This window comes from Chiloscyllium punctatum, chromosome 38 (genome assembly GCF_047496795.1).
Source record: "Chiloscyllium punctatum isolate Juve2018m chromosome 38, sChiPun1.3, whole genome shotgun sequence".
Lineage (NCBI taxonomy): Eukaryota > Metazoa > Chordata > Chondrichthyes > Orectolobiformes > Hemiscylliidae > Chiloscyllium > Chiloscyllium punctatum.
This window is the reverse complement of record NC_092776.1, coordinates 3,868,825-3,883,551: the sequence shown is the minus strand read 5'-3', so window position 1 is coordinate 3,883,551 and position 14,727 is coordinate 3,868,825. Positions and strand designations below refer to the sequence as shown.

Genomic DNA, 14,727 nt, shown 5'->3' with positions numbered 1-14,727 from the left:
TTCATATCACTCAGCATTTGTGTCAAAGTGCTCAATGAATTCAAAAATGTAATAAGCAAAACCTCTTTACCAATGCAGTTTCACATTATTTCCAATAATTCAGAGCACTTGAACATGGGAACCTGGTTATGGAGTTATCTGTAAGATTTAGAATAGAACAAGCAGTCAAAAAACTTTCAGACACAGCATTGAGACTGAGTGATGCATTACCTGAGATGATAGAAAAGAGGTTATTTCAGTGCTTAAGAATAGATTAGACAGTTGATTGAAAGGCAGAAAAAGGAAGGATTGTGGGATCACAATGGACGCATTGGCTTGGAACTGCTTAATGACAAAAGGAGAGGCTATGCTGCGCAAGCTGAGTGTAAAATTATAGAGATATTGACAGCTGGTGGATGGGAAAAATACTCAGGCAAATGGCAGAGCAGTAGATGTGATCTATATGGACTTCAGTAAGGTGTTCGACAATGTTCCCCATGGTAGACTGCTGAGCAAGGTTAGATCTCATGGAATACAGGGAGAACTAGCCATTTGGATACAGAACTGGCTCAAAGGTAGAAGACAGAGAGTGGTGGTGGAGGGTTGTTTTTCAGACTGGAGGCCTGTGACCAGTGGAGTGCCACAAGGATCGGTGCTGGGTCCACTACTTTTTGTCATTTACATAAATGATTTGGATGCGAGCATAAGAGGTACAGTTAGTCAGTTTGCAGATGACACCAAAATCGGAGGTGTAGTGGACAGCGAAGAGAGTTACCTCAGTTTACAATGGGATCTTGATCAGATGGGCCAATGGGCTGAGAAGTGGCAGATGGAGTTTAATTCAGATAAGTGTGAGGTGCTGCATTTTGGGAAAGCAAATCTTATTAGCAGGACTTATACACTTAATGGTAAGGTCCTAGAGAATGTTGCTGAACAAAGAGACCTTGGAGTGCAGGTTCATTGCTCCTTGAAAGTGGAGTCGCAGACAGATAGGATAGTGAAGAAGGCATTTGGTATGCTTTCTTTTATTGGTCAGAATATTGAGTACAGGAGTTGGGAGGTCATGTTTCAGTTCTTGGTTAGGCCACAGTTGGAATATTGCATGCAATCCTGGTCTCCTTCCTATCGTAAATATGTTGTGAATCTTTGAAAAGGTTGAGAAAAGATTTGCAAGGATGTTGCCAGGGTTGGAGGATTTGAGCTACAGGGAGAGGCTGAACAGACTGGGGCTGTTTTCCCTGGAGCATCGGAGGCTGAGGGGTGACCTTATAGAGGTTTACAAAATCATGAGGAGCACGGATAAGATAAATAGACAAAGTCTTTTCCCTGGGTCGGGGAGTCGGGTGAGAAGGTAAAGATATAAAAGACACCTAAGGGGCAACTTTTTCACACAGAGGGTGGTGCGTGTATGGAATGAGCTGCCAGAGGATGTGGTGGAGGCTGGTACAATTACAACATTTAAGAGGCATTTGGATGGGTATGTGAATAGGAAGGGTTTGGAGGGATTTGGGCCGTGCTGGCAAGTGGGACTAGGGATATCTGGTTGGCATGGATGGGTTGGACCATAGGGTCTGTCTCCATGCGGTACACCTCTATGACTCTATGACTGTAAATGTAAGGTTGTAACTTTACATCTCAAGAAGGATAAAATAGGGTATTTTGTAAATTGCTGTAATCTAGAAACAATAGAGATGCGAAGGTACTTGGGGCTCCAAGTACGTAGATCATTAAAATCTAAACAGTTTCTCCTTATGTGGAGGTCTTTGCTGAAAGTCCCAATCAGCTGCTTGACCAATCATCACTGTGAAATGTGACCTGATTTGTTTCTCTCACACATCCGGCCATGGGCAGATCACCAATGTGGGAATCAGGTCTACAAAACAGGGGCACAGTGATGTATGGTGATATCACTGGCCTGGTAATCCAGAACTCTGGCCTCTTGTCCGAGGCACCTGGGCTTGACCCCCACCCAGAACAGATGGTGAAACTTGAATTCAATAAAAATCTGTAATTGACTTAGTCAGAACGGTGACCGCTGTCAATTGTTAAAAACCCAACAGTAATGTCTTTTAGAAAAGGAAATCTGCTGACCTTACTTGATCTGGCCTGCATGAGACTCTAGATTCACAGCAGTGTGGTTAACTCATAACTGCCCTTTGCAATGGCCCAGAACCTCTCAGATTAAGGGGCAGTTAGGGATTGGCAATGAATATTGGCCCAGCCAGCACACCAATATCCCATGAACAAAGAAAACCAGAACTGTATCTCATTGAAACCATGAAACAACACTCACTTTCTTTCAGTCAATGATGCCCAAACAACAGAGCTGAGGAATACCGCAGAAAAGCTGAACGCCTGACCATGTTAACATGAAACAAGCATTCGAGAATTCTAAAACCTACAAGAGCTGGTGAACTAAAAGTTCAGCTGTTTGCAGTTAAGCAGCAGTTTCAGGTCTCAGAGAAGGATTCACGTGTTAGAAATGCTGCAACAAAAAAACAATCTATGTACTGCAGGGACAGACTACATGAAAAGCACACATCATCTAAAGAAATTACAAGAACATCAAACGAAAATATTGGCTGCAGAACTACAATGTGAGGAGTACTGGCACCATCCAACCTTCCTATAATTACCAAAGCTCTTACAGAGGCAATGCCTGATGCGAAAGGTGAGTTTTGTCACAAGTCTACAGATCAGAGTACAACGCAGGACTTCCATATAAATCCCAATCCTGATGTTTTGGACTAGTGCAGGGCTGGAGGGATCTTCTTTGAGCTGTAGACCACTTTTAGAATATTTTTTTCACTTGTGGGATGTGGGTGTCGCCGGTTGGGCCCAGCATTGATTGCCCGTCCCTGGTTGCCCCTTGAGAAGGTGGGGGTGAGCTGCGTTCTTAAACCACCACAGTCCACCTGCTGTGGGTTGACCCACAATGCCTTTAGGGTGGAAATTCCAGGATTTTCACCCAGTGACTCTGAAGGAATGACGATATATTTCCAAGTCCGGATTGTGGGTGGCTTGGAGGGGAACTTACAGGGAGTGGCATTCCCATGTATCTGCTGCCCTTGTCCTTCGGGATGGAAGTAGTCATGGGTTTGGAAGGTGCTGTCTGAGGATCTTTGGTGAATTTCCGCAGTGCATCTTGTTGATGGTACACACTGCTGCGACTGAGTGTTGCTGGTGGGGGGAGTGGATGTTTGTGGATATGCCAATCAATTGGGCTGCTTTGTCCTGGATGGTGTCAAGCTTCTTGAGTGTTGTCAGAGCTGCACCCATCCAGGTAAGAGGGGGGTATTCCACCACAATCCTGACTTGTGCCTTGTAGATGGTGGACAGGCCTTGGGGAGTCAGGAAGCGAGTTATAGAACATAGAACATAGAACAATACAGCACAGAACAGGCCCTTCGGCCCACGATGTTGTGCCGAACTTCTAACCTAGATTAAGAACCCATCCATGTACCTATCCAAATGCCGCTTAAAGGTCGCCAATGATTCTGACTCTACCACTCCCACGGGCAGCGCATTCCATGCCCCCACCACTCTCTGGGTAAAGAACCCACCCCTGACATCTCCCCTATATCTTCCACCCTTCACCTTAAATTTATGTCCCCTTGTAACACTCTGTTGTACCCAGGGAAAAAGTTTCTGATTGTCTACTCTATCTATTCCCCTGATCATCTTATAAACCTCTATCAAGTCACCCCTCATCCTTCGCCGTTCCAACGAGAAAAGGCCGAGAACTCTCAACCTATCCTCGTACGACCTACTCTCCATTCCAGGCAACATCCTGGTAAATCTTCTCTACACCCTCTCCAAAGCTTCCACATCTTTCCTAAAGTGAGGCAACCAGAACTGCACACAGTACTCCAAATGTGGCCTAACCAAAGTCCTGTACAGCTGCAACATCACTTCACGACTCTTGAATTCAATCTAATGCTAATGAACGATAATACTCCATAGGCCTTCTTACAAACTCTCTCCACCTGAGTGGCAACCTTCAAAGATCTATGTACATAGACCCCAAGATCCCTCTGTTCCTCCACCTGACTAAGAACCCTACCATTAACCCTGTATTCCGCATTCTTATTTGTTCTTCCGAAATGGACAACCTCACACTTGGCAGGGTTGAACTCCATCTGCCACTCCTCAGCCCAGCTCTGCATCATATCTAAGTCCCTCTGCAGCCGACAACAGCCCTCCTCACTGTCCACAACTCCACCTATCTTCGTATCATCTGCAAATTTACTGACCCACCCTTCGACTCCCTCATCTAAGTCATTAATAAAAATTACAAACAGCAGAGGACCCAGAACTGAACCCTGCGGAACTCCACTTGTAACTGGGCTCCAGGCTGAATATTTACCATCTACCACCACTCTCTGCCTTCGACCGGTTAGCCAGTTTTCTATCCAATTGGCCAAATTTCCCTCTATCCCATGCCTCCTGACTTTCCGCATAAGCCTACCATGGGGAACCTTATCAAATGCCTTACTAAAATCCATGTACACTACATCCACTGCTCTACCCTCATCCACATGCTTGGTCACCTCCTCGAAGAATTCAATAAGACTTGTAAGGCAAGACCTACCCTTCACAAATCCGTGCTGGCTGTCCCTAATCAAGCAGTGTCTTTCCAGATACTCGTAAATCCTATCCCTCAGTACCCTTTCCATTACTTTGCCTACCACAGAAGTAAGACTAACTGGCCTGTAATTCCCGGGGTTATCTCTATTCCCTTTTTTGAACAGGGGCACAACATTCGCTACTCTCCAGTCCCCTGGTACCACCCCCGTTGCCAGTGAAGACGAGAAGATCAATGCCAACGGTACTGCAATTTCCTCTCTTGCTTCCCACATAATCCTAGGATATATCCCGTCAGGCCCGGGGGACTTGTCTATCCTCAAGTTGTTCAAAATGTCCAACACATCTTCCTTCCTAACAGGTATTTCTTCTAGCTTAACAGTCCGTTTCACACTCTCCTCTTCAACAATACGGTCCCTCTCGTTCGTAAATACTGAAGAAAAGTACTTGTTCAAGACCTCTCCTATCTCTTCCGACTCAATACACAGTCTCCCACTACTGTCCTTGATCGGACCTACCCTCGTTCTCGTCATTCTCAGGTTTCTCACATACGCATAAAATGCCTTGGGGTTATCCTTGATCCTATCCGCCAAGGATTTTTCATGCCCTCTCTTAGCTCTCCTAATCCCTTTCTTCAGGTCCCTTCTGGCTATCCTGTATCCCTCCACTGCTCTGTCTGAACCCTGTTTCCTCAACCTTATGTAAGCCTCCTTCTTCCTCTTTACTAGACATTCAACCTCCCTCGTCAACCAAGGCTCCCTCACACGACCATTTCTTTCCTGCCTGATAGGTACATACATATCAAGGACATGTCGTATCTGTTCCTTGAAAAAGTTCCACATTTCCACCACATCCTTCCCTGACAGCCTATGCTCCCAACATATGCTCCTCAAATCCATGTTCCTAGTTTCTGACCTGCTCGAATAGCCACTGTGATTATGTGGCGAGCCCAGTGAATTTCTGATCAATGGTAATTCTGTGGGAGATTCAATGATCATAACATCACTGTATGTCAAGGGGTAGTGATTAGAAACTGTCTCATTGGAGATGGTCATCGGTTGGCACTTGTGTGGAGCAAATGTTACTTGCCACTTGTCAGCCCAAGTCTGGATATTGTCCAGATCTTGTTGTACTTGAACACTGAGGATGGAGAGGAGACTGATGAGGCAGGAATTGGCAGGATTGGATTTGTCCTGCTTTTTGTGTACAGGACATACCTGGGCAATTTTCCACATTGTTGGGTAGATGCCAGTGTTGTAACTGTACTGGAACAGCCTGGCGAAGGGAGAGGCAAGTTCTGGAGCAGAAGTCTTCAGTACTATTTCCGGAATGTTGTCAGGGTCTGCAGCCTTTGCAGTATCCAGTGTTTCCGACTGTTTCTTGATATCACGTGGAGTGAATCGAATTGGCTGAAGACTCTTGTTTTTAATGTTGGGGACCACTGGAGGAGGGTGAAGTGGATCATTTACTCGGCACTTCTGGCTGCAGATTGCTATGATTCTTTCAGCGTTCTCTCTTGCCCTGATGTGCTGCGCTCTTGCATCATTGAGGATAGGGATAATTGTGGAGACCCATCCTCCAGTGAGTTGTTAAATTGTCCACCACCATTCACGACTGGACGTGGGAGGACTGCAGAGCTTAGGTCTGATCTGTTTTTGTGGGATCGCTGGGCTCTGTCTGTCACTTGCTGCTTATACTGTTTGGCATGCAAATAGTCCTGGTTGGTGGCTACACCAGGTTGATATCTCATTTTCAGGTGTGCCTGGTGCTGCTCCTGGCATACCCTCGTGTGCTCGTGTGCAGATTGATCCCCTGGTTTGATGATAAAGGTTGAGTGGGGGTTATGCCGGGCCATGAGGTTACAGATTGTGCTGGAGTATAATTCTGCTGCTGTTGGTGGCACACAATGCCTCGTGGATGTCCAGTTGCTAAATCTGTTCAAAGGCTGTCTCATTCAGCACAGTGATAGTGTCACAATGGAGGGTATTCTCAATGTGAAGGTGGAACTTCATCTCCACAAGGACTGTGCGGTGGTCACTCTTACTGATACTGTCATGGACAGATACATCTGCAGCTGGCAGAGTGGTAACAAAGAGGTCAAGTATATTATTCTCTCTTGTTGGTTCACTCACCACCTGCCTCAGACTCAGACTAACAGCGATGTCCATTAAGACCCGACCAGCTCCATCAGCCGTGCTGCTGCTGAGCCACCCTTGGTGATGGACATTGAAATCTCCCACCCAGAGGAGACTCTGTGCACTTACCACCCAAAATGCTTCTTCTGAGTTTTGTTCAACATGGATGAGCATCAATTCATCATCTGCTGGAGGATGGTACATGGTAATTAGCTGGATGCTTTTTTGTCCATTTTTAACCTGTTACCATGAGAATTCATGGGGTCCAAAGTCAATGTTGAGGACTCCCAGGGCAACTCCCTCCTGACCGTCTCCCACTGTGCCACCAACTCTGTCCTGCCAGTGGGACAGGAATATCCAGGGGATGGTGATGGTGGCATCTGGGACATTGTCTGCAAGGTATGATTCTGTGAGTATGACTATGTCTGGCTGCTGCTTGACAAGTCTGTGGAGACAGCTCCCCCAGTGTTGACACTAGTCCCCAGATGTTAGGGAGGAGGACTCTGCAGGGTCAACAGAGTTGTTTCTGCCATTGTATTTTCCAGTGCTTAGGTCGATGCAAGATGGATCTGGTTACTTTCATTTTTTTGTTGAGACTTTGTCGCAAATTGATGGATCTGAGTGGCTTACTAAGCCCTTTCAAAAGGCAGTTGAGAGTCAACCCCATTGCTGTGGGTCTGGCGTCACATATAGGCCAGACCAGGTGAGGATAGCTGATTTCCTTCCCGAAAGGGCATTAGAGACCCAGTTGAATTTTTCCAACAATCAACAATGGCTTCACAGCCCTCATTAGAGTCCCAAATTCCAGATTTTCTTTTATTGAATTCAAATTCCACCAACTGCCATGGCAGATTCGAACCTGTGTCCCCAGAGCATTAATTGAGTTTCTGGATTAACAGTCTAGCACTAACACCACTCAGCCATCACCTTCCCCTCTATGACTCTAGCATCCTCCAAGAGAATAGTGAACGTTTTTGGAAATTGGCACCGATGGTAAAAGGGACTTGGAAGGGAGCATAAGCAACATGGAGTCGGAACTGCTTTAAATAGCTCATGAGGTTAACAGTTGGTGGGAAAAGTGAGCTTGAGCAGCTTTAGTATCTCAGGCAGCATCTGAGGAGCAGGAGAGTCAACATTTCGAGCATAAGCTCTTCGTCAAGATCTCCATCCTGACCGGCCGTGTTTTCCCAGCACCACACTCTTGGGACTCTGATCTTCAGCATCTACACTCCTCACTTTCTCCCAGTTTTAGTATCTGTGCAGCAATTTAATAGCTAGACAGCGTTATCAGATATGATGACATCAGGTGCCAATGGACTCTGATCTAATGAAAGGCAGCTCCAGTGAAGCCTGTTCTACCTTGCTTCTGTGTTTCCATTTACCATCTGTCACTTCACAGAATCATCTTGTGACTTTTAGACAGAGGGTTACTCTTAACTTAAACAGTGGCTCACTGGTTAGCACTGCTGCCTCACAGCACCAGGGGCTAGGGTTCGATTCCACCCTCAGGCAACTCTCTGTGTGGAGTTTGTACATTCTCTCTGTGTCTGCGTGCGTTTCCTCCGGGTGCTCCAGTTTCCTCCCACAGTCCCAAGATGTGCAGGTTAGGGTTGATTGGCCATGGGAAATCACCCATAGTGTTCAGGGATGTGTAGGCTAGGTGGGTTAGCTGTGGGAATGTAGACTTAAAGGGATAGGGTAGGGGGGTGGTTGAGTCTGGGTGGGATACTGTTTGGAGGGTTGGTGTAGACCCGATGGGCCGAATGGCCTGCTTCCACATTTCTATGGGATTCTATGATCATTACAGAATTAACCACATTCAGATTAATATTGGTGCTGAGGGAATACCCTGAGGGGCTCTATGACAGGTTATTGTAAGCCTGTTGATAGAGATTGGTTTCTGCTGGTGAACAACCAACAGGGTGACAGCTTGCTCTTCATATGGAGCATTCCATATGTTCATATTTTTCTGGTTTCCCAGCGACAGTGCTATTCCCTCTGATGACAGCACATCTCTCTGAAAATGACCATGACACAAAAACTATTTTCATAGCATTGAAAATGTAGATCTGGGAACATCATTTTTATTGCATTTATATTTCAATTTGTCAATTAATTGAATTAAATAACAATTCTCCCCCTCAAATCCAACTGATAATATTCCAAGCATAATATTTATTGAATATGAATTATAGATCTTTTGGAGAAAATGCATTATTTACAAATGTTAATTTGATCTAAAATGTAAATATATCTTTTTTTTAAAAGAAACCTCCTCTAACAAGCACTTGGGTATGAAACTCAGAGATGAAGCAAACAATGGAATTATAACTGTTAAAAATAATCATTTTACCTAATTTAAACATTCAGATTACATTTGTTTGATCTGTAAAACATATCTTGAATTTCCTAAAAGGTTGTTTAATTAAATATTTTAAAAATAATTAAATAAAATTTATTTAAAACAATTTACATGTGACAATTAGGCTATTAATAAAACAGACTTTGCCACATGAAACACGACATATTCAGGTTTTATTACATTTAGCTTAAATGAGGTGCTCAAGAATATTTTTTACAATGATTTTATTTAAATTGATACTTTAGTTTTACATAATGTAATATGCCTTTTCGATATTATTGTGAAACAGGATGAACCCTACTCAAATATCTATAACATAGTAAATTATTGCATTATTAGTCTGTTTGTTCAACTGATAACTGTCAATGAAAATCTGATCCAAAAAAACTGATGAGTTTGCCAATTAATAATGAGCAAAATTGTTCTTGATTTTCTGCAACTTCTGATGAATATACATTTGAGTGCATGAGTGTCTCGAAATAGGCTTGGGACCTGGGAAAGAAATGCCAGTTCATAATGTGATTCCTTCCACCTATTCATACACTCGCTATAACTCTTTTTCATTGCAAATTATCTAGCTTGTATACATTTATGCTGTCTGCTTCAATGCCCTTTCCTGGTCATTCATTTCAAAAAATACATGCAGTGTATGTTTGGTATTGCAGGAAACATGTTCAGCACTGTTACAAATCAACAGTACACAACGACAGCTAAAAGGCTTTATTTATTTAATCTATTCTAATCCATTTCATATGGGAGCCCATTAACTATCTCAATAATGAACTATTGAGCTGAATGAGTTAGTATTCTTGACAAGTTTGAGTGCAGGTGTTAAGACTGTGGCGCTGGAAAAGCACAACAAGTCAGGCAGCATCCAAGGAGCAGGAAAATCGACATTTCGGGCAAAAGCCCTTCATCCGGAATTTGAGAGTAATGCTAACCAACTGACTGCTGAAATAGGCACAAGCAGAAATTTCTGGAAAAGCACAGCAGGTCTGGCAGCATCTATGGAGAGAAGTCAAAGTTTCAGGTCCTGTGACCCTTCCTCAGAACTGTTTGTAGCTGGAGAAAGGTTGCCCAAGTTGTGTTTGGGGAGGGTAGAGGAGTCTACAATGGATGGAGAATGAGTCCAGACAGGAAGAGCAACACTTAAACAGACAAAGCAATCGACACCTTGATTCTACAGCCTCACACCGTACTTCCTATAAAGATTCATTCCATTCTTCCAGTTCTTCTGTCTCCATTGCATCTGTTCCAATGATGGAAGCTTCAATAAGGGGGTCTCCAAAATGTCCACCTTCTTCCTCAGCTGCGAATTCCCTGGCACTGTAATTGACAGGGCCCTCAGCCAGGTCTGACCCTTCTCCCACACCTCTGCCCTTGCCCCCTCCGTTACCTCCCACAACAGCAATGAGATCCCCCTTGTCCTTACCCATCTTCCTCATCTTCCACCTAGGAACCCTCCAACCACAAGGGATGAACTCAGATTTCTCCAGTTTCCTCATTTCCCCTCCCCCCCACCTTGTCTCAATCAAATCCCTCGAACTCAGCACCACCTTCCTAACCTGCAATCTTCTTCCTGACCTCTCCGCCCCCACCCCCACTCCGGCCTATCACCCTCACCTTGACCTCCTTCCACCTATCGCATTTCCAACGCCCCTCCCCCAAGTCCCTCCTCCCTACCTTTTATCTGAGCCTGCTGGACACACTTTCCTCATTCCTGAAGAAGGGCTCATGCCCGAAATGTCGATTCTCCTGCTCCTTGGATGCTGCCTGACCTGCTGCGCTTTTCCAGCAACACGTTTTCAGCCCTTACCTATCATCCCACCAGCATCCACATTCAGAGGGTCATTAGCCACCAATCCTACCACACTCAGCAGGATCTCACCATCAGACAATATTCCCCTCCCTTTCCCTGTCAACTTTCCGCAGGAACCATTCTTTCCAGGACACCCTGGTCCACTCTTCCTTCACTCCCAATAGCAACCCCCACAGCCCCATGGCACCTTCCCCTGCAACCATAGGCAGAAGGTGTAACTCCTGCCTATTTCCCTCCACCCTCCTCAGTATCCAAGGGCCCAAACACTCTGTCCAGGTGAAGCAGCACTTTACCTGCACTTCCCACAATCCAGTCGACTGCATTCGCTGCTCACAGTGTGGTGTCCTCTACACTGGGGGAACAAAACATAGACTGTGTGACCACTTCATAGAACATTAACATTCTCTCCTCAAAAGTGAGCTTCTAGTTGCCTGCTACCACCCTGTTCCCTGGCCAATATCTCTGTCTCAGACTGGCTGCAGTGCTGCAGCAAAACTCAGCGCAAGCTAGACAAACAATATCTCATTTTCTGCATGGGGACCCTATAGCCTAGGACTCAATATTGAGTTTAATAATTTTAGGAATTGAGCACCTTCTCCCATCTTCCTACCCCCACACCAGGCCTTGTCAATACATGAGCTGTCACCACAAACAATCCATTGTCAGTTACTAATGGTCCCCATTAGCAGTTACAGATATTGATTGCCCATTCCTTTGCCTGTCTAACTGCTCTCTCTCTCTCTCTCTCTCTCTCTCTGTCTGTCTCTCTTTCTCTCTGTCTCTCTCTGTCTCTCTCTCTCTCTCTCTCTCTGTCTGTCTCTCTTTCTCTCTGTCTCTCTCTGTCTCTCTCTCTCTCTCTCTCTCTCTGGACTCCATCTCCACCTAATTGTTTTCTCTTCCCTCTTCTCTCCGCTCCATCTTCAGCATAAAAGCCAATCTTTCCTGAGCTATAGCCAGTTCTGAAGAAGGGTTACTTGACCAAAATGTTAATTCTACTTACTCTCCACAGCTCCTGCCAGACCTGCTGAGTTTTTCCAGCAAATTCCGATTTTGTTTCTGACTTCCAGCATCTGGAGTTCTTTGGGTTTCTTTTCACTGCTGACAGGATTTTGCATGTGGTGCAAATTGAAGGCAAGTGATGGGCCAATGGCCTGAGAAGTGGCAGATGGAGTTTAATTCAGATAAATGTGAAGTGCTACATTTTGGGAAATCAAATCTTAGCAGGACCTACACACTGAATGGTAAGGTCCAATGGTGTGTTGCTGAATAAAGAGACCTTGGAGTGCAGGTCCATAGCTCCTTGAATGTAGAGTCGAAGATAGAGAGGATAGTGAAGAAGATTATTGGACAGAACATTGAGTACAGGGGTTGGGAGGTCATGTTGCGTCAGTACAGGACATTAGTTCGGCCACTGTTGGAATATTACGTGCAATTCTGGTCTCCCTCCTATCAGAAGGACGTTGTGAAACTTGAAAGGGTTCAGAAAAGATTTACAAGGATGTTGCCAGGGTTGGAGGATTTGAGCTACAGGGAGAGGCTGAACAGGCTGGGGCTGTTTTCCCTGGAGCGTCGGAGGCTGAGGGGTGACCTTATAGAGGTTTACAAAATCATGAGGGGCATTGATAGAATAAATAGACAAAGTCTTTTCCCGAGGGTTGAGGAGTCCAGAACGAGAGGGCATAGGTTTAGGGTGAGAGGGGAAAGATATATAAGGGATCTAAGGGGCAATTTTTTCACCTAAAGGGTGGTGCATGTATGGAATGAGCTACACCACCCTCTGTGGGCATGGAATGGAGTGGTGGAGATTGGGACAATTACAACATATAGAGTCATAGAGATGTACAGCATGAAAACAGACCCTTCGGTCCAACTCGTCCATGCTGACCAGATATCCTAACCTAATGTAGTCCCATTTGCCAGCACTTGGCCCATATCCCTCCAAACCCTTCCTATTCACACACCCATTCTGATGTCTTTTAAATGTTGCAATTGTACCAGCCTCCACCACTTACTCTGGCAGCTCATTCCATACACGTACCACCCTCTGCGTGGAAAAAGTTGCCCCTTAGGTCTCTTGTATCTTTCCCCTCTCACCCTAAACCTATGCCCTCTAGTTCTGGACCCCTCCGAACCCAGGAAAAATCTTTGTCTATTTATCCTTTCCATGCCCTTCATGATTTTATAAACCTCTATAAGGTCACCCCTCAGCCTCCGAAACTCCAGGGAAAACAGCCCCAGCCTGTTCAGCCTCTCCCCATAGCTCAAATCCTCCAACCCTGGCAACATCCTTGTAAATCTGTTCTGAACCGTTTCAAGTCTCACAACATCTTTCCGATAGGAAGGAGACCAGAATTGCACGCAATATTCCAACAGTGGCCAAACCAATGTTCTGTACAGCCGCAACATGACCTCCCAACTCCTGTACTCAATACTCTGACCAATAAAGGAAAGAATACTGAATGCATTCTTCACTATCCTATCTACCTGCAACTCCACTTTCAAGGAACTATGAACCTGCACTCCAAGGTCTCTTTGTTCAGCAACACTCCCTAGGATCTTACTATTAAGTGTATAAGTCCTGCTAAGATTTGCTTTCCCAAAATGCAGCACCTCACATTTTTTTAAATTAAACTCCATCTGCCACTCCTCAGCCCATTTGCCCATCTGATCAAGATCCTGTTGTAATCTGAGGTAATCTTCTTCGCTGTCCACTACACCTCCAATTTTGGTGTCATCTGCAAACTTACTAACTGTACCTCTTATGCTCACATCCAAATTGTTTAAGTAAATGACAAAAAGTAGAGGACCCAGCATCGATCCTTGTGGCACTCCACTGGTCACAGGCCTCCAGTCTGAAAAACAACCCTCCTCCACCATTCTTTGTCTTCTACCTTTGAGCCAGTTCTGTATCCAAATGGCTAGTTCTTCCTGTTTTCCATGAGATCTAACCTTGCAATCCAGTCTCCCATGGGGAACCTTGTCAAATTCCTTACTGACGACCATATCGATCACTTCCACCACTCTGCCCTCATCAATCCTCTTTGTTACTTCTTCAAAAACTCAATCAAGTTTGTGAGACATGATTTCCCACGCACAAAGCCATGTTGACTATCCCGAATCAGTCCTTGCCTTTCCAAATACATGTACATCCTGTACCTCAGGATTCCCTCCAACAACTTGCCCACCACCGAGGTCAGGCTCACCGGTCTATAGTTCTCTGGCTTGTCCTTACAGCCCTTCTTAAACAGTGGCACCACGTTTGCCAACCTCCAGTCTTTCGGCACCTCACCTGTGACTATCAATGATACAAATATCTCAGTAAGAGCTCAGCAATCACTTCCCTAGCCTCCTGCAGAGTTCTAGGGTACACCTGATCAGGTCCTGGGGTTTTATCCACTTGTATGCATTTCAAGACATCCAGCACTTCCTCCTCTGAAATGTGGACATATTACAAGATGTCACCATCTATTTCACTACATTCTGTATCTTCCATGTCCCCTTCCACAGTATACACTGATGCAAAATACTTGTTTAGTATCACCCCCACCTCCTGTGGCTCCACATAAAGGCTGCCTTGCTGATCTTTGAGGGGCCCTATTTGCTCCTTAGTTACCCTTTTGTCCTTAATGTATTTGTAAAAACCCTTTGGATTCTCCTTAACTCTATTTGCCAAAGCTATCTCATGTCCCCTTTGTTCCCTCCTGATTTCTCTTTCAGGTATACTCCTACTGCCTTTATACTCTTCTCAGGATTCACTCGATCTATCCTGTCTATACCTGACATATGCTTCCTTCTTTTTCTTAATCAAAACCTTAATTTCTTTAGTCATCCAGCATTCCCTATACTGA

General features: G+C 45.0%; 1 protein-coding gene across 3 annotated transcripts in view; it reads left to right on the top strand.

The window, feature by feature from the left end:
* The window catches only part of LOC140463298 (VPS10 domain-containing receptor SorCS1-like), a 1,204,408-nt gene that overhangs the window by 1,140,386 nt on the left and 49,295 nt on the right, over positions 1–14,727 (top strand). The gene's annotated exons all lie outside the window — the stretch shown is intronic.